Source organism: Ischnura elegans, chromosome 11 (genome assembly GCF_921293095.1).
Source record: "Ischnura elegans chromosome 11, ioIscEleg1.1, whole genome shotgun sequence".
In the NCBI taxonomy this organism is placed as follows: domain Eukaryota; kingdom Metazoa; phylum Arthropoda; class Insecta; order Odonata; family Coenagrionidae; genus Ischnura; species Ischnura elegans.
In genome coordinates, this window is record NC_060256.1 from 70,888,072 (window position 1) to 70,914,003 (window position 25,932).

The window sequence follows — 25,932 nt, forward strand, 5'->3', positions numbered from 1 at the left end:
GCCTCAATGAACGCTGTACCCAAAATCTGATTGACGCCATACATCTCCGAAGCTTCACGGACATCAGCTGTAAGTAATGTAAACAAAGTAAGTACACAAGTTTCATGCATGAATGTATATTTTTTTATTCATAGAAATTTTACAGCGATTTATGGTGGTGATCCAACGTTAAATAAGATGTGAAACGCGAATAAGCCTAACTTTATTACCGCTGTTCTAACTTGCAATATGTTAATAAATTCAGAACATAATTCTGCTAAGTTGGAGTGCGAAAGTTTAAGAAATCATTAAAAAAGATCATGTTTCATGTAAAGAAAGGTAATGAGGAACTCCGAAAAGCGATGTGCTGGCATATTAACATTAATTTTAAATTGGTGTATTTGAATTTCCCCCCAAAACAAATACTGCCGTACGCAAAGCGCGTACAATATAAATACGTTCACTTGTTGTTTTCTCAACATTTCTGCAGGGAGTGATATGTGGTGGAGAGCCGACTTCTGGTTGTTGATAAGCAAATTGTGCCTTGCTGGAATGATTATTTACTCAGATTCGATAAGTGCAATTGAATTGTTTTACCGTTCATCCTAAATAATTCGTTTAAAAGTGTTTTAACAGTGCTTATGTCCTTCCGTTACCGTATTTCGCTATTTTAGGATAAGTTTATTTATTGTTCTTCAAGTTTGGCTTTGATCTTTCGTATTAGAACGGTAGTTTTGCGAAAAATATCCTCGGTCATTAGTTTATGTAGACGGGACGTTCATTACTATAGTTTTATTGCACAAACACATGTTACTAATTCCGAGTATTGGTATCTTTTATTTAATTGTGTAACATGGGCCTCATTACATATTAGCTTACCTCTAACTTAAAATAGCCGAATAGATAACCATGAAAATACATTAAGGTTGTTTCTCACTCGCGCATGTAACCGTGTGTGTCGACAAATGTTCAACTTTGCCTCAAGATAAACACTCATTTCATTACAGGTATTGGCTACTCTTACCGTAAATGCTGTTGGACAATAAGTGTCATACATAGCTTATGATGCATATATGAACATGGAGAGAAGCTTTTTGTGCCGGAGTGTGGAAGAGGTGACAAAAACTATAAATGACTATCTATTTAACGATGGGTGACCGTGGACCATAGCCCAAATTCAATATCATAGCGCTGGCGTAGGTATATACTAACTTGGTTTAAAAATTTATGAACATCCGTGAATAGTGAACGCAGTAGTCTGAATGCTATATTTCTTAGGCAAGTATGTATGCGTCATGCATTAAGTGGTTGGTTTTTACTGCTTATATGTGATGTATGTATTCCCTATGAAAATCAGAATAATAGATGGAACTCACATTGCCATGGTGGCATCTCCAAAAAAATCATGTAGTGTTAAAGGAAAGGGATTATTTAAATTATAACATATATCATTTGATTAATATGCAAGTGGTGAGTTCATGTGATTTAATAATATTTTATTTTGAAGCAACTAGGGTCAATTACTTTTTAGAAATTTACATTGTAACCCATTACCTGCTGAATGATATATTAAGTTTCAATGAGTAGCCTAATGAGCTTCTTACATTGACTTACCTAACTGGTTTTCCGAAATAGAATATAATTATTATATATCCATGATTATACAAATTGAAACCATGCATATCTGCTATGTTCTATAGCAATATATCCCCAAAGCAATTGATCCTCAAATAGCTATGAATAGCCTTAGGAGGCATGTTAGAATAAGATTATTTTGACTCATCTTACCTTGCTTTGATTTTAATGGTTTCTGTTCAATTTTTTAATCTGAAGGTTTTGATATTTTGCTTTTCTGTTACTGTTGTATTTTTAATTTTTCAGATTGACTCAACCAGATTCTCCCAGGTTCAAATTTGGGTGAGGTTTCTGGTCAACCCCTGCTAAATCATAACATTTAAAATACTAATCCAAAGGATGCTGTTCAGTGGTTCTTTGGTTGACGAATTATTTCAATGGAAATACTCTGGTGTGCATTTTTCTCAGAATACCAATCTATGTATAAATAATAATTCTCAGATCTACTAGGAAGTCTACCATCAGTAAAGGCCTGGTTACATGATGCATTAACATGCACAAGTTAATGCTTAAATGATTGAATGTGTGAATGAACATGAAAATGCACTGTATAACCACCAAACTTGTGTGAACGCAGGAACAGAAAATAGAACCTGTCTAATGTGGTTCATGCATTTGTATATGTTCTGTTCCGGTCCACCAAAATCGTTCATGATTTCACTCATTAACTATGTGTTTATGTACCGTGTAACCAGGCCTATCAGATTGCAGGATAAACTGCTTGACTCCTTGGTGACTTTTTATCACAACAAGCTTGGTATGTACCTTGTTTCACTTAACCCATCTTCCAATCTTTCAAAATCTAAAACTAATCCAAACAGTTAAATCAATTTTTAGGGTTCTCCAACAAACATTGGTGTTCAATACCAACAGTTTTGATGTCCAAGCCAATTTTTCTCTTCAAATGTGCTGAAGCATATTTTTTTGGCCCTATTCATACCGAGCCTCCCAAGGCACACCCACTGTACAATAAGCAGGAGTCTGAATGACAGTCTTTCATGTGTGGTTTAGGTTTATTTACTATAGTTATAAGTAGTGGGTGTACTTTCCTTAAGCAGGCTTCCGCGGGTCGATGAGTATGAAGATACGTCTCTTTCGGGTAATACACTGTGTGGACCCACGCGGTGTATTACCCGAAAGAGACGTATCTTCAGTAGTGGGTGTAACTCGGTGGAAATGCTTTATCATAGGAGATGAATGAATAAAAACTTTATTAATTCCACATGGTGATTTATTGTGTCTGACCATGGTTTCGTTACAGTGTAACATGTTCAAGGTGAGACCTTTAAAATGGTTAGCTGTAATGAGACCGTGGTAGACAAAATTAATCACCATGTGGTAAAAGCAATGTTTTTACTCCTTCAACTGCTACTTTTTCTTACTTTTCCTCAGCTTATACCATTTCTGCTTCATTTTCTATTTGGTTTCCCTACTTAGGTGTAGGTATGTCCACAATGGTATGCAGTGGAGATTACTTTCTGCCAATGGGAATGGAATTACTCATAAATTTGATGATTGCTTGCATTATTTGTCTTTTATGAAAGTGATTAATGAGGATCATAGGTTTTCCATCCATAATGGTTGTTAATACTCAATATTCAATAATAAATCCATTATGGCATACAAAATTTTATGTTTCTATGATATGCTGTACTTTCTCAACTTTACATTAATGTGATCCATGAATGTGATGTATACCAACTCCTTAAAAAACGTTATTTCTATTGCAGTGCATCAACTATACTGTGTGTTGTACTTTTCTTTGAAAATAAAGACAATTCAATGCCAAGATGCATGTTACTGATACTATTTTTTATATAACCTTGACCTTGTATAAGATGAATTTAAATGTTCACCTATAATAGTGACAAAGCTAATGGATTAGAATAGCATTAATTTTATAACAGCATCCTTTAGAAACCAAGATGAGTCGTAGATTGAACCAATAGGATTAAGCAAGAGGCTATAGAATTTTTTTTAATAGGAGAGTACATTTTTTGTAACAATTATATTGTGTTTCTTCCCCTATTTAATTACAAGAAATTAGAATTGGGCATGAAGTATATATGCATTGCTTTGAGGATATTCTTGCAGGTCTTATTGGATACTAAATCCCCTATGTAGATCAAATTCTATTTTATCTTTTTCACATCTTAAACCTCCCTCCATTCCTATCTTCTAATTTTCTTTTCATTACTTGAATTTTTTTCATCTTTAACTTGGAAAAAATTGGCATTTCTCTCATAGCTCCTATCTTCCAGCATTAATTTTTGTCCTAGGCATAATTAAAGTTGATTAAAATGCGCAGGGGGATAGAAACATGTATGAGTGTTAGGTTATGGAAAGTGGATTCAGCACAGAAGTAGTAATACTTATGGTACAGAATAACTTTCGATGAAAAACAATAGGCTGGAAAGTTCACACAAAAACTAAATTAGAGCTCAGAGCTAATTTCAGGCTAAAATCCCAATAGGAAATGGATACATAAGTTGGGCCATTTTGCTGCACATACTATGTAGTCGCACATACAGGCTGTATAAGCTTTTCCTCTTGGGATATTATGCAAGACTTGCTTTAGAATCGTCCGCCTCGTCTTGAGAATTGAAACAATGGTGCTTGGTGTGGTAGTTTGATTTGAGGAGGAAGTGAGTGAGCTTGAGTGGGGATTAGAAATTGAGAGGGTCTGAATAATTATGGAAAGTGGAAATAAGTGTTGAAACACTATTAGTAGATGTGGAAGGAGATTTTGAGGTTGATGGGGTCGGGTCAAAGGAAGAAAGATCACAGATTCACTATTTTCTCTTTATCTACCTGGCTTTCTGATGAATTCTGTTGCTGAAATAACCAATGATTCTATTTTGTGACATACTCAACTTAGCTACACTTGGGGTCTGCTACGCTAATGTTAGTATTACCTCAATATCGAAAATGATTAGTATTTCCTGCAAGTGTTCATGCCCGTGTGTCGCATTCTTCCCTATCAGTGCTATCATACGTATTTTAGTATGATTAAGCTCACTAAATTTAGGGGCTCCACTCCCAGTCTGGGTGCCCTCACGATTGTAACACGCTACTTTAGAGGCAGATTTCAAATCTTGCCAACGCTGAGGGAAAATTTATTAATCACAACAAATGTTATGAGATTCTTAAATGGCAATTTATGGAAACATAGTTTCTCAGCAACATATACGATGCTACATGTTTTTCTATTTTTGAGTAAGTAGTTATTTTTACGTTTCATTTAAGCTAATCACTCTGTAAAAATAATTACTTTATAAGAAAACGATCATTTACCGAAAAATATGGATCAGATATGGAAGAATAAGAGGCTAATGTAACGTAAATATAAATAACTAATACGCTTAATGGTTTATTAATAATTAATTAATCATTAATGTCGCAATGCGTTTCATTTTATATAGTGTACCTTCAGAATGAATTGCCGAAGCATATATTTCTGCTCAGCGATAACTTCATATTTACGCCTTTGTTTACTTTAATTTACACCGCGCTACTGACGAATTCGTAAACAAATGAAGGAAATTACAACGTTGCCACAACCACCACTCGTGATCCATCTCATTACGAAGGCTCCAATACGACTTCGAGACGAAAAGTTTCAAACACACCAATTACCCTTCGTGTGGGTGAGCACTCGTAATGGACCGCTCGTGATGGTGAGTGAGTGGAATTGTTACGAGCGATTCAAACACAACCCCCTGGAACCAATTGGCTTCACTAAATGTTTTTGAAAGATTAGCTGATTGCTATTGTTTCTTGATGAATGAGGGCGTGCTTTCCAAGTTTACCGGCCTTTGAGAAAAGACATACGCATGGCGTTATCATAGTCGATGGTCGACCAAACGAAATAGCCAAGATCGAAGTCGAAAAATCGAGTTTTGATCGCGCGTCGCTCGATTTGTTTCCTCAACTTTTTGGCTTTCAAAATTCGATTTTCGATTTTATTCGAAATCAATTTTTCATCACCTACGATGCGAAGTTCCTACGAACAGCGAGATAAGTATGGCTCTGATAGGCTCGTTCTCCAATTCTTTCCATATTTGATGGTGATTTTCTTATTTTAGTATTCCACCGACTTACGTAGGTTTGCATGGAAAATTTAACAACCCCTCAACATCCCAGTCATGGACTTCCCTCTTCAATTCACAATAAAGCCTGTTCCATTTCATTCTATCCAAAAACCTATTCTTGTCCTTCCTCTCCCTCGTTTATCCAACACTCTACCCTCTATCTATGCTATAAACATTCCCTTCCCGCTCAGTACTCGCTCCATCCGTATATTTTGTCTCCTCCGTATCTCAGTGATAGTTTTTAAAAAAGAAAAGGAACCGTATCCTTCCGTTTTTGGACATGTTTCGTACTAATTTAGCTATTCCAGGGGAACAATCGAGGGCTTTCGCAGATAAGTTAATGATGTAGGTAATTGTTGCCTAGCGGGTCTCCTCGGTCTACCCTACCCCTCGGTCTACCCTACTCCTCGGTCTACCCTACTCCTCGGTCTACCCTACTCTTCGGTCTACCCTACTCCTCGGTCTACCCTACTCCTCGGTCTCGCATATCCGTCTCACCAGGTTCGGTTTTATGAACACCTCAGTGTAAGATATTTTTGTCAAGGATCGGGGCTCTCTGAACGTATCAATGAGCTGTAGTTACAATGTCGTCAATCATTCTTGAAAATTATCACGCGTCGCCTACTTCTCGAGACATTCGCGGAGAAAATTCAATGCGCTCAACCATTTCGCAGAAAAGTTAATGACGTCACCGACTCTTGCCGAGAGGTTCACCACTTCTCCGTTAATTCTCGGCCTCGCGCATCTTTCTCGATGGTTCGCGTGGTTCGAGGTCATGAAAATTCTAATGAACGATTCTTTCCGTCAAGGATTGGGTCTCTCTGAACGAGTTAATGAGCCAAATCTGCAGTGACGTCATTACGAGTAGACGGCAACTACCGCAGTTTTTAATTTTAGAGTTATGAGAAAATGGCTGATCGAGGAGTACTTTTTTAAATCAAAACTTGAAGCATTTACGTGGTGGAAGGGTTCCATATTAACAATGAAAACACTTTGTTACTTCCACAAAATACACAGTTTCTATTTATTACCGGTTTCGGCTGTAACACCATTTTCAAGTACTTTTTTATATTTCCCTCCTATATACTGAATCAGTTTATAAATTTGCCATTTCGGGTCCGCGTGAACGACTCCGTTCAAGGATATATAGAAACCACTCTTATACGTGAGTAATGCCTGACAAAAAATACCGGTCGATAGGGAGGTATAACATAGCCTCTTAACATAGTCAAAGCTCAAAAAAAAGTCGTGGTACAAAATCATATCATCTTAAATGAAGCAATTTCACCAGATGACACCTCAAACTATGCATTTAACTATGTTCTCCAGTTATCCTCAAATTGAAAGCAAGTAAGACAGTTTTGTTTATCTAGACACATCAAAAGTATCGTATGTCGTATGAAATCGACTTTGCGATTCCGCAAGGATTAGAACGCCTGTAGAACAGTTGTGTGTTGGATGGTAGGCATTGAAGTAAGGGCAGGAATGCAGCCGCCTTTTCCCGCCTCTCCAATCCAATCCTTGGCTAATGTTTACATAACCTACCCTTTCTCTGTGCATTGGGAGGCAGTTTTCGCACTTGCGTTCCCGTTGAAGTCGATCACGAGCGTGAGATGTGTCGAAGGACGCCTCTTTAGACTCGAGGCCATTACTCACCCCTGCGGCGATGGATTCCTTCTCCCCCGCCGCGCAATCGTCGAACGGTGAAAGTGAGCAGCAATGCTGTGACGTCCACCGCATTCATCCTGTTGTGGCAAGAGTGCTCGCGCCGTTTCTCCGCGATACCTTAGGTTTTTGCGCAGCATAATGCTTACGAATAGGGATGCTGAAGTCTTAAAATAGTACGTGAATCGTGTAATAGATAGAGTCACCTATTTATAGTCCAGGACACAGAATGTATGGGTGGAGCGATGGAGCGGATGAAGAGTTTTTTCACTTAACAACATATAATTAGCCGAAAACCACATATTGAGTGCTAAAAGATCACTTTGTATGTGTTCATATAGATCATTAACACTATTAACAGAATTACTTAGTGCAGTGTCATCTGAGAACGACCTTAATTGACCTGCCAGCGCATAAATTGTTTACATATATTAAAAGCAGTATGGGTCCCAACACAGAACCCTGTGGCAGACCACAGGTGAGTCGGATCTTTTCACTATAGTAATTTTTGAGACGTGCACATTGATTTCGATCACAAAGATAACTTTGAAACCAATAATATGCGTTTCCACGTATAACCGCTTCCCGCAATCTATTCATTAGCATCTTTTGATTAACAGAGTCGAAGGCTTTGGTAATGTCTAAAAGCAAGCCGGCAACTCTAAAATTCTTATTCATCCCATAGTTCAGCTTTGAACAGAATTTTAATTTCCAGTCATTAGTTGGCGCGCCGAAGGCGCGTAAATAGCCGTTCCGGTAAAGCCATGATTACCCCTACCAGCCAGTGTACAATTCAATGATTTTTTAGCGCATTTGTATATGTTGTCAGGGTAGTGTGTTGTTTGTGTTAGCAGAAACTTACTTACTAAACATTAGAGAATACACAGAAATATATACACACATTTAATTTTTTAAGATTGAATAATAATAATAATATAAAAAAAAACAGAATTTTAATAAGGCATCTTCTGTAATTATACCACCCATAAACCCGAATCGGTTTTTATTGAAAAAATATGCTTATTTATCCCTACTGTTATTTTAACCATATCAGCAGTTTTTAATTTACCCAAATCAATAAAAAAACACTCATAATTATCTGCCACATATGCAATAACTCCACCAGCCCTATAGTTGTTATCATATCAAAACTCCGATAGCCAGTTATTTTATACATAGATACTTCAGTGTCATTAACCCAAATTTCTGTCAAAACTATTACAGTGGGTTTTATATCGAGATTAACTAGTTGAAATACAAATTTATCAAAATTCGTTCATAGGCTTCTTATAAGAGACTCATATAAGACAAAGAACCTGCTACCAATAACTCCACGATCATTAACAGTACTCTGCATTTTGTTAGTAAAGATAGGTTGAAGACTTACATAACTCACTCACAGAATGCTTACAGTTACTCCAGGTCATCAGAGGATTTCAGAGTGATCACTTGATCGTTCTCCTTCTTCCTCATGAGTATTGTCCCATGCCTTAGCCGTAAATATTTGTATCCCTTTTCTTTCTTCGCAAGACGCGCAGCAGCAAAGAGTCTCTTCCGACCTGGACTCAGGCTCTCGTTTATGCTATTATCGAAACATTGTTACCTATTGCAAGTATATATATGCGTTGCTTAATCCTTTGCCAACTGCCCGCCTTCGAGATACCCAAAGGTGTAAATGGTGGTATATTCTATCGCGGTATTTATTTGTAAAGTTTTTGCCGTTTCAACTAAGGAGAAATGCTATGCTACGATAACCGACACAATATACTTGGTGATATCATCAGGAATTTTTACCCGTACAATACGCTCATACCTGGCTTCCGTTATTAATCTGAAAGTGATTCATTGTACCTCAAGGCAGACACCAGCTTGCATGCTGCGTTGGGGCGTGTTGATTATGGTGTCAGGAAACCAGATATTGTTAATTGAGAATTGTAGTCAGGCTCTAATGCTATGGTTAAGCAATCAGAAAGAGAATGTGTAAAATAATTATCTGAAGTCTCAGCAGGGTAGAATATTTCACTATGCACAAACTCCTCCCTTTCTTACTTAGCGTAAACTCGATATTTTCTTATAAGAGGAGATGAGGTATCATGATTATGTCTGACGGAAACAAATAAGTTTGATCGATGTATTGATGCTTAAATGGACCTCAGACGAAATTTTCGGCTGCACTAAAATAGCACTCAACCTTCAAATCCAATAGGAAGAATTCAAAATTTTCTATAAATATTAAGTTTGTAGTGTCCCTCAGTCACAATTTTGCTCTTAATTTGCGTTGTACCACTGCTGTGGGAGTTTGGAAGCCTTATTACGGTCAGGCGTGGCTGCGTTCGTAGATCATTCGTTGTCCATTTCTGACAATGCCTTCGTTTCGGGATATGGTTTTTTTGCCATGTTATATTCGCGGAAATACGATGTAAAATGCAAAAATTAGCCATCCGGGAACCTTAGGTGGTGTCAATACCACTGTATCGGAAAACCGCGAAATTCAAACACACTTTCGTAGAAGCGTGCCCTGGTTTTTGGTAAAAGTCCGTCCGTAATGCCTTAAGTACGGTATATTAAGATTAAGATCGGTATAAACGTGTTCGTGGCTGCGGGATGACAAAACGTTGACATGAATGTTTTTTCGAATAAAAGTCGTTAATAAGTAAGACCTTCCTACAAATTGCATTTTTCAAAATTTAAAATGTTTTCATCGCGAAATTTTCATATCTGCAGTTAAACAGCATTTGTGACATGCTACGATTTTATTTTGGAAAACATAGAAGAAAAGTTGAGCGTCTGAGTATTGAAATAATTCGTTGGTGAGAACCATGAATCAAACCTTCGAGCACAACGTCTTCGACTCTTACTCATAACGATTGAAAATGGGCACTTCGTACCAAATCAATCACTCCAACTTCAGGTATGAAAAATTATTTTGAGAAAGCACGTATAAAATTAGATATTATATGTACAGCAAGCGAGAGGGAAAACGTTTTGATCGACCCTTAATTGGTATAACATTATTATTTTAAAGTATTCTTCCGATTGAGAAAGGTTTCCATGGAGTACGTATGATGCATTCTAGCAGTCTCTCCTTCCTTAATGTACTTCAATCTTCCATTCACAATAAGGCCTACTCCCTTCCATTCTATCTTAAATCCTTTTCTCTTCCGTCCTCTCCCTCGTTAACCAAACATCCTACCCTCTTACATTGTTTTCAAAATCCTTCTTTCCGCTAAGTACTCGCTCTATGCATTATCTTCTGTCTCCCACGTATCTCATCTAGAAGCTGCCTCTCATCACCCACCATATTCATCACTTCGTCGTTCTGATATAGAATATAAATTATTTTTTAGCCACAGCATGTATAAAACGTAGATAAGTTAGAAATTTCACTCCTTAAGATAATGCTGAAAAACACCAAGATATAAGGAACGGTAAAGCATGAGGGAACTTGCGAATTACAGGAAGAAGAAGGCTTGCGGGAATACCAAAGCGAAGAAGCCGTTAATTAATCTTCGTATCAAACAACGTGAGATGAATCCCGTATCAAGGCAAAACATTAAGAACGAACACCAAGCACAGTGTCACCGGTTCCCCCATCACGTCTCGGCGGACTTGAAAAGAGTTTGAACGCGGGAAAAAGAGAGACAGACGGATTCGAAAGAAATGGACGGAAAAATATCGCGGCGAAACAAATACAAAGGCGTGGGGAGTCAAAACAAGAGAGAGGCGGAAAGATGTAAACAAGCGAGAGGCGATAAATGAAAAAAAAACGTAACATTCCTTTCTCCCCCCCTACCTCGGTCCCCAGACGGAGTCGCGATAAATCGTCCGTGCCCCGTTTGCCGAGTGGGGGATACCATGGAGTGGGAGGATGGGGGAAATATCATCCAGGAAATACCCCCCTTCCACCCATTTCCTCCCACACCTTCCCCTCCCCTCCCCCCCTCCACCCTCAGTCCTTCCATCACATCCGTCTCCCTCCTTTCAATACGAGAGAGGGATTTCCATCGGAAAGTCAACAGGTTTCGATATGCGAGCACTCGTCCTCGGGAGGGGCGCCTTTCAGAGCCCAGAGGCAATGCTGCCAATCGACCGTGTGTTCGCATTTCGGGGCGTGACGAAAGAAAGGAATTTTGTACGCCCGTTGTGTTTTTAATCCGCGAAATCCTCCGTGCAGTTTGAATGAAAGTCATTGCTTTGAGTTCAAAACAACAGCATGCTGAGTTAGTTCAATTCAATTTCACATGGTTTTTTTGATTAAAAAAACTCCAAGAAATTACCAATCAGGGCAAAGAACTTCTGATGATTAATGGAAGGAAATAAATATGAAGGGAAATATTTTATATGAAAATATGTTTTGGAAAGGGGAAAGAAATTCTCATTGTGCCGACTAGTATTCAGATGAATTACAATATCCATGGTTTTTGAGTTCCTTTCATGACTCGTAAATAAATCATGTAATATGGTAATACGTTCATACGCGAAATCACGATTCAATAAAAGATTTAGGAAATAAATGCAATGAAAAAAATGAAGCTATGACAAAAAAGCCTACCTCATTCAGTCATTTTCTCATAACTTTAAAATGAAAAAAATGCGGAAGCTGCCGCCCAATTTAAAAAAAGTAACAAATGGTTATGCCAATACTACCACGAGTCCAGGTTTAGGAAATCGTTGGTGAGATACAAGAGTACGTAAAGGAATCTGGTTGCAGACGACATAATAACGGGCGGTGTAAATGATGATAAAAAGAAGGTAATGTCAACATTTCTATAACTTGGGGTAAGTCATTGCAGTAGTAATTTCTTATGCAAGCTAGCGTTGATGTTTCGTGCGGGGAACTAGCTAATACACGGAATTCCCACGGGAGGGAGTGAGGAGAATATAAATTGAGGCACGAAGCTCCTAAGGCCAACGATGCGTTTTGAATGTCAAATTAAGCCATCAAACCTTTTTTTCAATCCAGCTGCCGTAACAGCTCCAAATAGTGGCATCGACCGTGGCCTTCGTCCATTATGAATTAGCACACACCTGTTCATGGGAAGAAGTCGATAGTAGAAACACGAAGGGAAAAACGCGACCGACATTTACCAGTTATACGGAGAATTCGGACACATACCATCACGACATTTGCGCAATATTTTTCACAAGTGGCTTCCGCTTGCACCGATGCTATTAAATCCAAGGGGAAAATTAAAAAAATATATCGTGCTTCAATCACTAAACTCAGTATCCTTTAATAAACTCAATAATAATTAACGATTTCAAGACCGGTGCCACTCGAAGCAGTAAATGCAAGTTTTAATTTAAAAGTTGAACTTAATTTATCGCAAATCAAGGGTTTCAAAAACTACGAACGTGGCACAAACATATTCTAAGGTTCTATTTTGAGAAGAGTTTATAATTTTTATTCTATAAAATATCAATTGTCTCCTGATTTCGAGGGAATATCATCCAACTTATGAGTCGTCTTATCATATTTCCAAATTAGAACAATTTAACTCCCAACTAAGCATATTTTCATAAGTCTTTTCTCATAAAAGTTACAGCCTTTACCTAAAAGATACGGCATTAATTTTTAAAATTTAGACTGCCCGATCCCAACTTGGGTAATTTGTGATGGCACTTCAAGAAAAGCACTCCGTCCGTCGGATGGGACTTGAAGCCATAGTCTCCTTGGCGCCCTTATTTAAGAGTGTCCACGCGTCGACGCCGGGTTTCTCTCCACCTTTGCATACTTACCCTTCCCTAATGGCAAAAATGACCTCAACTGTCGGCCACCATCCCCAAATAACGTACTATATCGTGAGAACGAAGATTTCCACGGGAGGCGATGAAATTCCTTATTTTCGTTCACTATCGCGGCAGTTGCTGAGGCGAAAACAACAGCTGGCGGTAGAGCCTGCGAAAGAAAGCAAGTTCAGCCAGGAGGCCGAAGAATAGGGTGGTTTTTCTATTATTTTTTTATTGCCTAAATCGAAAGATTATTACTCCTGGAGTACGTATTTCACGCATTTAGATTTTTAAATGACGATATCTATTTTTCGCGATTAAATGAAAAGTGAAAAATTTCAAGCGCGCGAAAACGCGACGGCTAAGTAGGAATGATGGGAAAAATCCCGTGTGACGTCGTTCTGGTTCCCGCTGCCGCAAGTGAGGTGACCTTGGGGCGAGGCTCTGAGCGCTGATACGACGCAGGATGCTAGCAGGTAACAGAGTACCATGCTAGCTGGTAGCGCTTGGCTTAAGTAAGGATTATTAATAGCTTATCAAAAGAAGAAAACTTTCCGACCTTTGGCAGTTTTAATAGGTGATTATTAAGACGTTTCCCTGAGCTCTGTGCCTCATGCATGCATTGGTAATCTCAGACGATGTAAAACTCCTATCTACTCGTATAGAAACTAGGTCCCTGTGACGTCACGTGGAGTGGCATCACGAATCATCAAACGAAGAAAACTTTCCGAACTTAGCCAGTTTTAATAAGTGATTATTAAGACGTTTCCCTGAGCTCTTCGCCTCATGCATACTTCGGTTATCTTAGACGATGTAAAACTCCTGACTATTCGTATAGCATCCAGGCCCCTGTGACGTAACTTGGAGTGGCATCGCATTGGCTTCAATCTGGCCTTTTTCAAATGAGGATAAAATTGACCATTGCCATTCGTCTAAACCGGCATTTCTAAAACCAAATAATTTGTACATTATGAATACACTAATGGTGGGTAAGGAATCGCAATCAATGCCTTTCGTTTTCTTTGATGAAGGAAACTACATTATTCGTCGTCTACGACCTGAATACACTGGAAGTTGTGCCAGCGACACCGTTGTCCACGCCACAACATCCGAAGTGGTAGCAATCGAAAATGAAGAACTTCAACGTTATTAACGACTATCGGGCGTTCCTCCGCGTAGTCTCTTTGGAGGAGGAATGCTGGAAAGCCATTACCAATGTGGAGAAACTCCGCGAAAACCTCAGATCCAATTGTTTATTACTCCAAAAAAATATGAGTAAAAAACAGAATTAATTACATAAAACGGAGTAACTTTAGGTAGCCATTAAGGACAACCTGTTTTTTGGCTACCATCATTACATACGGCCATGCTGACATATATACATTTAGGCACAGCATTTGAATTGAAGTAAGTACGTACATGTATTACATGGTATTATATTATAGAAAAAAATCCTCCATACTTTGCATTCTGGACAACCAAGACCATATATTTTTCATAATTACGATATTATTTTTTGCTTTCAGACATGAATCAGGTAATAAGTTGTACACTTTTGGGCCTATAAACAAGAAACAACGTTTATACAACGTAAGATTAGGCCTTGGTAACGTTCATTTTCAACGTATCATATAATCTATAAAGTTTATTCGAAATTAACAATTGAGGGATATAAGAGTGAAAACGAGTCAGTAATGGGGAAGTGTTAGGAAGAGTGGGAGAGAAGAGAATACTCGTGAAAATTTTGACAAGAAGACGGAAAATCCTTATAGCCCATATTTTGGAACATGATGGCCTGATGAAGACAATCGTTGAGGGATAAGTTGACGGCAAGATGAGAAAATGAAGACAATGTGAAAAAGGGGAAATACGTATATATGAAAACATTAGCTGGTAAGAGAAATAAGTGGAGAGCTGTGTCAAATAAATTTTTGGATTGCTGACCAATGAGGATGATATAGGTATAAATCTTACATATAGAACGTAAATGATGCTTATTTCGAACCAAATATAGTTTCGTCTAAAAAATTTTCAATAATTCAAAATGTTCTGCTTATGCTCCACCACAATGGAAAATAACAATAAATTGGTAAAGGGGCCTACTGTCCGTACCAAAAATTTAGACACTCCAGTTTTAACGCTTGTAAAAATCATACTCTTCATGCTATTTTCATGATATTATTACCATGACTTTTCTATCTATATTGCGCATTGATTGAATATATGGTTGAAACATTTTTACTTCACTAGTTAAATATAGGTATTAACGCATGAATTAAAAAAGTACCGGTTTTCATGCCCCTCTTAATAAACCTCAACTTTAAGCATTGGCCAACGAGAATAATGATAATAAACGTCTTTATTGGGCGAGATTGGGACTAGAGAGTCCCATCTTCCATCTAACCCATCGTCAAACATGAAATATATGCAGTTAAATACATTGTCAAGTTGCTCATGAAATTACATAAAAATAAATAGAAGTTCCATTTTCAATCAACAAATAAAATTATTAGTTTACAAAGTTACTATTGACCAAGTTTAAAAAGATGTTAGTGAACGTGGGAAAGACCAAAGGATATTGACTGTCGTCCTTATTGGAAAAAACCCACTGCAGGAAAACGCCCACACAAATGGGGGGCGTGAAAAACCTGCGAAAACCTACTGAGAGAGCTAATGTAAACCTGAGTATCTACAAATACAATGAAATACATGGAAAATATCACTCAGTACCTCTAAAGAAAAATAAAATTAGATGAAGCCGGAGGAGATAAGTGAATAGAGTGGAGAGCTGCGTCAAACCAATCTTAAGATTGCTGACCAGCGATGATGATCAGGAGTAAAATGCAGGTCCATGCGGGGTCTTCGGAAAACATACACAAGACCGATTGGGAAGTCGGGAAGGAAGAAGGGGACTCTCTTGAACCACCCCCTCACAGGGGACCAGACGCTTTCGCATACGAGCCCGCCAACGAAAAAACGCATACTACTACTACTACTAGCAAACGTCCTCCGGAAACTCAGCACATTCCGCGAGCCCCTCCATACCAACACTACTCCCAACCTGCTCATTCATGCACACAGACGGAGGAAAGAGAGACAAACTCACACGCATGCAAGCGGGGCAGGCACATATATTTTCCGCGGGAAGTCGCTCTTCATTTTTTTTCTCCCACTCCCCTCTCTCCTTCTCCCAAAGGAGTCGGAGGCGGGGTGGGGGAGGGTGGGATATTGACCTGCCTCCATTTTGCTGAATAGAGAGGGGAATCCCTTTTCAATGTCAAGTTTATTCAGAACACGATTCTCAGCCGCGGGAGGGGGGGCAGAGTTGATGGAGGTGTTTCGGAGGAGGGGTGAGGACAAGGAAAAGGAAAAGTAGGGAGACATTTTTGAGCTTTTTGGATGAACGGGTGTGCACAAGCGGACTTTTGGCCCGTATTTCACCCGGTGCGTTTTTCATGCCAGTGACATAGGTCAGTTATGCGAGCCGAGACTTCATTCCCGCTTCGCTACGTATCTACCTAAGAATTTTAATTCTTCATTCTCGGCGTGTTAAGGCCTGTTCACGCGAAACATTAACACGCACGAGTAAAAGTCTGATTGTATGAACGATTTCTGTGGACCGGAACAGAACTTGTGCGAATCCATGAACCAAATTAGAACAGGTTCTATTTTCCGTACATGGAATTCCGTATTATGACAGTAAAATACGATTAAACTGTTGTTGAGAATAATGTATTCGTCGCAGGGGTTTGAAATTCGGATATAATATGTAAAATGTAATGTGTGTATTACACTAGGAATTTCAGTGCTGTGAACGGAATAACTAAGGAGTTATAGTCGATCATTTTCCTTGGAATTGCGTATTCAGGCAGTAAAATACGGTTAAATCGTTGTTGTACAAGTACTATAAAAGTATATTCGTACAAGTTGGGTGGTTTTCGTGTTCATTTACTCGATCATACATTTTGACATTGTCCTGAACGGGTAAACGTGCTGTGTAACCAGGCCTTTTCTCTAAATTCTTAATAACCTGAAATTAAATTAAAATATCATCTGACTTCAAACAGGCTTCTATAATCTTAATTTACTTTGGTCCAGCACAAAGTACAATGACTTTATTAAAGTAAAAACAAGTGCTAGCGCCCGAGAAAACAGGACATACTGCGGCTGTTAAGGTAGTTTGAGCGAAAAATCAATCATCATAGAATTCTATGATTTTTATCTCATTGTAAAGAAAAAGTCTTGATCTTTCCAGTGATATCATAATATACACCCCTTACCGGGCTAAATTCAGAGATATTTGTGAGCAAAGAGAAGCTGATTTACATGGCATAGATAGGAGCCATGCGCTTTGGCGACAGTATTTATTTAAAAAGAATTATTTCCCGTTCATAGAAATCGACGAAAAACTAACTGAGTGTAGTAAACTTCATTTATGAATTTTTGGTTGCATTAAAATTATAGGTCACCGGTAGTATAATTAAAATATAAAAGAAAAACTTTTCGTCGAAAAGGCATTTCCTGCAGACGACCGGATGCCGGAAGATTCGGCTTGGCAACGCTGCTTTAGAATTAAACGTAAACAAACATGATCGCATACAAGGAATAATTGGAAAAGGAATAACTGGATATAATTGATTGCGTAAGAGTTTAGTGTACTGACTTTCCATATTGTCGCAGTAAATTCCAAGTACAAAAATTACTTCGTGGTGGACATTGGGAAGTGAAATATGAGACTCGCGATTCCTGATACTATTTGGGTTTCTGTAAACTTCGAATGAAGAGATTTCTTATGTGTACGTAAATATTATTTGGCATGCTTTGGGAGGAAAGATATTACCGATTTTACGCATACTAAAGGTGTCTGCGTATTTACTTTCACAAGTACGATTCTCCATCCGCATTAATGAACTTGCTATTTGTGATGAAATCGAGTGGCTCAAACCATCTTTTAGGTATGAGCCGTGCGTGAAACCTATTGAACAACGTTAACAGGTAGTTATTGACAAGTACTTTTCATATTTAAGTCAACGCAGTCCGAACCTTACATAAACGAAAGGACAGGATTCATGGCGAGATATTATGAGTGTAGTCATGCGTTTACACTTAAGTCAAACAACACATTTCGTTTATGGTAAAATTCTGTTGAATCATCTCCCTTTTGGAAATCAGAATTCATCCCACAATGCATAAAACCTACTAAATCTCTAAACAAGAAATTCACACCAAATGGACTTCTGCTTACATCATTACAGAGATACTAAAAGCTAAAAAATCACAATATTGTGCTTCAACCACTAAAATATCCATAACACTATTCTAAATGAAGCTTGCCATTCATCTTGATGCCTACTGCAATACCCCTTACCTTTAGTTAAACTGGATACAATTTCAATATTCTGCTTTTCATCTCAAGGCCCTATTCTGGAAATATATGCACATAGTTACCAACTTAGGGTTTGTAGGAAGAAATCAGACAAAAAATGATATATTACTACACTTCTGGTATACATATTTATTATTAATACATAACAAAAATTACAAAATATTTTCAGAAAAGCACTCTACAATGTTACATATATGTAGCAATACACATTTCAGTTTCACTGAGTGTTGGCTAAGAACATAAAAAGGAGAGCCAGGGCTCCCAAGAGATATTAAATTGGCTACTATATACTTTGTTTGTTTGTATATGAGGTATTTCTCTGCTGTCTTATCACTCTAACTTGCTTGTGATAATGTTCCCTCATATTTCCAATGTAGTAGTGAGATTTTTTCCTTCAAATCAGTGTTAAAAAAATACACTTCAGGCATTCACAGTAAATTTTGAAGAAATGGGCAGAGGCTAGTCTTAAAAAGAAACATTTCTTTGTTAGCATTCAACACTGCATATGCCATGTGCCCCACTCTAGCAGAATAGAAGAAAAAATGAAGGCTACAGTAAGGAGGCAAGTTACAGTCCCTGTGAAGCAACTTAGGTTGTTCCCGAAGTCATTGTAAGAGCAAAAGATATAATACGAAAGGGAATATGTTACCAATGTTAGCTATGTAAGCTGATCTTGATTGTGCTTAACTTCAGGAGCCAATAGCATTGAACATGGAGACCACCAGATTTGCCTTAACCTTATTTCTACATAATATGGAGAAGCTGGTGGACATTTTCAGGTTAATTTTATATATAAAGATATTTATATACATAGAGTGGAACACAATGTCTTTCAGTAATTAGATGGCAATTAGTTAAACAGTACTTTAAAATAACTTTCACCGATGCAAATAATAATAAAATCCTTGCTACCCTTTTAACAACAATCCCTTGGGAGGGACAGCATAATTTTCTTGCCAATCAAGGTGTGCAAAGAAATTGATCAGCCCTATCGACAAAATCCCACTAACAATTCAGGAGGGAGTTTCTAAAGAGTCATTCTCACTCAAAGGCGTTGACGCATTAACCAGTATACAAGATAATCACCCAAAAGAAAACATGGAAAAATTGCCCAATATTATGTCACGCAAACCTTTAGACCCTTGCAGCAAACCTGAAGATACTAGTTAAAATACTCAGGAGACACCTGTTACCACAAGCCAGAGGACGTGGGGAGAATCTTAAAGAAGCTAAAAAATCTCTAATAGACTTTACAGTATGACCATTGCTACTATGTACATTTAAACCATGCTATACATAAGGCATAAGATAATTTATCAGTCTTACTCTTTTTAATTTTCTCTTTTTATTTATCATCTTATTTATTTATCATACTCTTTAAGTTTTCTCAACTCCTCAAAATATTTACTAATAGCCTCAATAGACTTGTGAAACTCTATTCTCCTTTGGATGGTGACATGGGGCTTACCATTGATACTCTCTCCCATGTGTACTTAATCTTATTCCCTCAGTTCCACATATACTGAGTATTTCCACCAGCTTCTCCATATTAATGCCAGCTGTAGCCATTTGGGAAATCATTAAGCTTGAAATAACACTCCACAGGGTTTGTAACATTCCCACCTTCTGTGTCTTCTACACATTGCACAGATAGTCCTGCATACATCATACGCAAGTAATTTTTTGGAGTGGTAATCAATGACAGACCCATGCCCTGTGAATGTAAAAAGAAAGACATTTTAACTGTTAACATAATAAAGAGGAACAATTTATGCATAATTTATTTCCCAGAAAATATGATGGAATTTACCAGATTTACTGTCGTATGATTACCCATTGCCTTTCTTCTGCCATCCATAATCATAAGAGGCAATGATATCTACCTCAGCTCCATCATTGCACTGCATAGGAGACTCTTCACTGGGAGTCATGCCACTGAAATAAATTATGTATACTGAATGAGGGGCCACATATTAATTAGCCAATGCACTGCACTTAGATTTCTGTGACTGGGTGGAATTAAAACTAAGGAATAGAAATAGTATGATAACATTGGAGGTAATCTACCCCTTAACTTATGATGTTCTTGATTCAACATTAGGGAGGACATTGTATATGTGTCAGACACTTATACCCTATCATTGGTTAATGTGACACAAATACATTTTGCCACTTTGGAACTCATTAGCCTAACTAGAACATTAATCAGTATGTATAATGAAGTATTACTAAAATTATAAATTGCAATATTTCCACTGAGTTTTATTATGACAAAACGCGTTTCATTGCTACAAACAACATTCTCAATTGTTGTTGTCATAATAAGACTCAGTGGAAATATTGCAATGTCTTTTTAATTGTACTAATATTAAAGACCACCATATTGTGCCCAACATCATACCAGATATAGTGAAGTAGGTTGTAATTATGATAAATGTAGGAAAGCAACCACAATCAGGACAGAACCATCAAGAACAACAGGGAGATGATGTCGATGGATAGGAACATTTTCCTGCAATATTATTTCCACTAGTAAAATATGATTATATGCAATTCTTTTGGAAAGATAAGTTCAATGTGATCATTAGCATTCACTCAATGCAACATTAGGAATTTGAAATGAATAAGGGTATGCAATTAGTATGTACAGCCTTGACTTTAAAAAATTAACGACAGAGAAAACATTTCTTCACATTGCATAAAAAAACAGGTTGTGAGAGAAGGATGAACATCATAAGTGGAAAGGGTATGGCCACGGAAACAAAGCTGATTGAATTATAACTAATACTCCTCTTCTGGCAAGCACATGCAAATAGCTGTTAGAGGAGACAGGTAATCCCTTTAAGAAATCAAGAAAAAGTTTTTGATCCACGAAAAATATTGAAAGTCTTAGATAAATAAGTAGCATGTAAAATTATGACATAGACTAATAGTTGCAACACTGAGCACACCAGTAAAAGGGCTGTGCTGAGTACTTTACCTCTTTAAGAAACAATGACTAAGGAATAATAATCAAGGAGAAATTAGATTGTCTTCAATTGCTGAATAAATACTTAAGATATGGATACTATAGTTGAAAATATATGTTAGATAGACTTCTAATCCTATGACCTGATAACAGATCACCATAATTAATCAACTTATAATCCACATTAACACAATCCAGCAATTATTGATTTTCTATGTTAAAAACAGCAAATCTGTGGTAATTCTCTGGTTCTAAATATCAAACACTTTATATAGCTCACATCACCAAATTCCAGTCAACAGTCACTTAATCGATAATGATTTCATCCAAAGGAACCAATAACAAATTACATTGAAGGACAATAAAAAATTAAATGAAACTAATTTAAAATTACACTTGAACAAAGTAATCATCAAAAAAATTAAAGCCTCTGCATTTCCTAAATTTTAGTTTATATATTGGACCTACTACTGGTAATGTTCTTGGAATGCAATGTACATGGAAATAAAAAGCACACCGACTGAATATTTCCAAGAGATATGAAAGAACGTAATGCAACCACAAGGCACATTAAAAAAAAAGAATTAACTTTCACATTGGGTTTCGGGGGACCAATAACGCTACTACTTATAGTCTCATTTTTTAAACTGATGCGGTGAAACTTACGGTGTTAAGGCCAAAGTGAGAAGCTTCTCCACCTCCACAGCTTCCGTACTCGATTGCATCTTCAACCTTTGACCCCACAGATCGCTCCTACCTTTTCCAAGTGGAATTGGCGACAGACGGAATAATTAGGGTTGCCAAAACCCGATTCATTTGCTCATTCCCAACACATGACAGGACGCACACTATAAATGAAATAAAAAAATTATTTTCAGCTAATAACATATTTCCAATCTTAAATTCGCAATGAGTTATTTACTAGAGCACTTACCTATATTCACTGAACGTTCGAGAAGAACTCTTCTGTCCCTTCGTAAATTCCTTCTTCCGCACAAACCGCCCCGCTTTACTAGTGGATGACTTCATCGTTAAAGCAGAGAAGGCTGAAAAACTGGCATATTTCACTAAAAAGTTAGAGAAATACTCGACTTTCTAAAGTATATTTCAACACCGAAATCTCTGCACTCCTGTAACGCTTCAAGCCATTCACTTGTTTCTCTGAATTTCTAGTTGCTAGTTGAGAGTCGCACCAACCTAAGAAATTTGACGTTGTTGCCAAGTCGAACGTCTCTTTGACATATGTCATTTCTAGCGATACAATGCTTTAAAATAGCTTTCTAATATAAGTAACCCTTAAATTTTTATGTTTGAACATTTCAGATGCCAGGATATCGTACTCCAAGTCGGGATTAAGTCCATACTATATTAAGGAAACTTAGTATTATATTACTAAAAGTACCGTTGGTACCTTTGGTAATAAGTCAAGATAAGAGTTTAAAATACGTATATTTTGTTCATTACCGAGAAAAATAAGCAACTGATGCAAATATTTACCCGACAAAAAATTATAAAATTGTATCGAAAACCTTAAAAACTCTTGATACTTGTAAAGTTTGAGAAGATACAGTCGCTGTTGTGACTACGGATCTATCTCGCTCAAACTACCTTAATCTCTCGCGAAGACAAGAACGATGAATAGGTACTATTAGGCACGTAAAATAAAATTGAATCGACCCATATTTAGGAAGCATTGCTATGTTATTAGATCATTTTCTTGTGCAATCGTACAATTGTATTTATTAGTAATTATCAATAATACAATTGTAAAGATTACAAATAATTTTTCCCAGTGCCTAATGAAAAGAATAGGAAAGCGTGGTGGCAAATGGGTTAGAGGGTCGGACGGCATACCGGAAGGTCCTCTAATCAAATTTCGGATATTTGGGGACACCCCAAACCAAAATCATGGAATTGGGAGGTGTTCCAAGGAAGAGTACCTCCCTACCCTGCCCTTCTCCCTCAACCCTTAATGCGTTTATTCGTGTATCCATGTAGCTAAAAACGTTGTAAGCTCTACCATCACATAAGTAACTCTTCTGCCTTTGACATGAATCACTTTATAGAGAAAGAAAAGAACATTCATGGTTAAGAGCGAAAGGAAGGCCAGTGGAGGATTAAGGAGGTCTGGAGTTACGGCCACTCCTCTGCAATTTATCTATCTTCACCGCCCCGAAAACATCGTATTTAAGGCCTTTACACCTGGGTATTAAACTGAAAACAACGTTGGACGGTCAAAAATACCCATGCCAATTTACCCAGGCGGAAATCGAAACCGTAACCTTCGGTTTGGTAGGTGAGAGCTTCACCCCGCCGCCACCGAGGATGGTAAAGAAAGAAAATAAAAAAAACTGTTACCTATAAGGTGGTTCTCAAATAATGGTATTTATTTCACCAACTTAAAAAACAATGCAGAAAAATACTGATGAATATTTAAAATCCACTTGCGTGCGCATTAAAGACCTCAGGCGCATTATTGCTGAGAGGTTTTGCGCACCACCCAAGTAATGAGCCCTCCTCCTGTATAACAACGCCATTAAACCGCCACTGAGAAATGCTAAAGGATAAGGAGAGAGGAAGAGATTTTTTTTACCCTTGTGAATGAACGATTGTGCAACAGTCGGATTTGGTCCGTCTCTTTTAAGAACGTCTTCCATGCCAGTGGCATAGGTCAGTTCCGTCAGTTCTGTCCACACCCTCCCCACGTCATGCACCCTCTCCATCCCTTCCGCTTCACTTCCGGCGTCTTGGGACTGACTGCCTCGCGCGAGTGGAGAGGGGCGGAATGCGATTTGCACACATCGAATCCATTCGGAAAAGGGGGACAGAGACGGTGAAACGTATCAGACTGGGTGACGCACGTTTAGACATTTAGTCGATGGACGACTCCAATTTTTCAGAGCATTCTTTCAAGTATCCAAGAAGCCGACGCTTATTTTGTCATTTCATAGCTCTTCAGATTTCCGGCCCGAATAGGGTAGTTTCCTTCATCAAAGAAAACGAAATGCATTAATTTCTATTCGTTACCCATCATTAGGGTTTTCATAATATACAAATTATTTGGTTTTAGAAACTCCAGTTTAGACGGATGGGAATGGTTAATTTTAACCTTATTTGAAAATGGTCAGATTGGCGCCCATGCGATACCACTCCACGTGACGTCACAGGGACCTAGTTTCTACACGAGAGGATAGGAGTTTTACATCGTCTGAGATTACCAATGCATGCATGAGTCACAGAGCTCAGGGAAACATCTCTTAATAATCACTTATTAAAATTGCCTAAGGTCGGAAAGTTTCCTTCGTTTGATAAGATAGTAATAATCCATATTTAAGCCAAGCGCTACCTGCTAGCAGGGTACTCTGCTACCTGCTAGCAGCCTGCGTCGTATCAGCGCTCAAGCCTCGCCTCAAGGTCACCTCACAGGACGGCAGCGGGAACCAGAAATACGTCACACGGACTTTTCCCATCATTCCTACTTAGCCGTCGCGTTTTCGCGCGCTTGAACATTTTCGCGCGAAATCGTATAATCGCGAAAAATAGATATCATCATTTAAAAATCTAAAAGCGTGAAATGCGTACTCCAGGAGTAATAATCTTTCGATTTAGGCAATAAAAAAATAATAGGAAACCACCCTATTTAACCAATCTCTCCAGCTGATCGACCGATTGAATTTGCCTTTTTACGTCGAGGATCAATATTTTAAAACCTACAATATCTTAAAGAAATGCCCAGAGCACACATAGAAGACCGGGGAGTATATAAATGGATCGACCGAGTCAGCGATGAGGAAGTCCTAAGGGGAGTAGGAGAAATGTCTCATGAAATAGATTGATAAGAAGCAACAAGCAACCTTTATAGGACATATGTTGAGACATGATGAACTGATGAAAATAATCGTCGTGGGACAAGTATATTGAAAAATGAAGACCTTGAACAAAATATATAGAACAGGTAAAGAAGGATATGTAACGGACGAAATACGTAGGTGCGAAAAGATTACCTCGTGGGAGAGTTGAGTGAAGAGCTGCGTTAAACCTATTTTAGGATTGTAAACCAGTGATGATGATAGAAAAGACCTATGTCAACATTGACAAGTACCTTTAATGTAAAAAATTATCACTTGAAAAATACCTAGGTGATACCGGGTGTTTCAAAACGAATAACGGGGTTTTAAGTCTTTACAATATTTGTCACACTTAACTTAGAGCTACAAATGATACATCAAATTAAAGAGCAACTCGAACAGTTTCGTTTGTTGGCAAAAATGCGTATGTGCACCCAACGGAACGTGTGCCGAATGCGTTATTTTTAAAGTATTATTCTAAAAATATTTAGATTTTAAGGACTTATGTCAAATTATTTTTGCCGTAGATTTATCATGAGTGAAGGTCTATAATGAGTACCAAGATTTAGTTTCTATTTCAGTTATATTTTTGCTCGACTTTCATCGGTTATTATCCAATAATATCGAAAA

The 25,932-nt window shown here is 37.8% G+C and overlaps 2 long non-coding RNA genes across 3 annotated transcripts; one reads left to right on the top strand and one right to left on the bottom strand.

The window, feature by feature from the left end:
• The first annotated feature begins 251 nt into the window (after nt 1–251).
• Nucleotides 252–3,403, top strand: LOC124168296. 2 transcript variants are annotated; one of them, XR_006866895.1, is made up of 2 exons: nt 252–1,179; nt 1,861–3,403. It is a non-coding gene; the product is annotated as an uncharacterized LOC124168296 (long non-coding RNA). The 2 variants fall into 2 exon arrangements; XR_006866896.1 differs by having other exon boundaries at nt 252–1,175.
• A 15,197-nt stretch (nt 3,404–18,600) lies between these two features.
• LOC124168100 lies at nt 18,601–22,839 on the bottom strand. Its single transcript, XR_006866842.1, has 4 exons — nt 22,389–22,839; nt 22,121–22,302; nt 20,297–20,421; nt 18,601–20,200 (listed from the first exon to the last, which is right to left on the bottom strand). It is a non-coding gene; the product is annotated as an uncharacterized LOC124168100 (long non-coding RNA).
• Nucleotides 22,840–25,932: the final 3,093 nt, after the last annotated feature.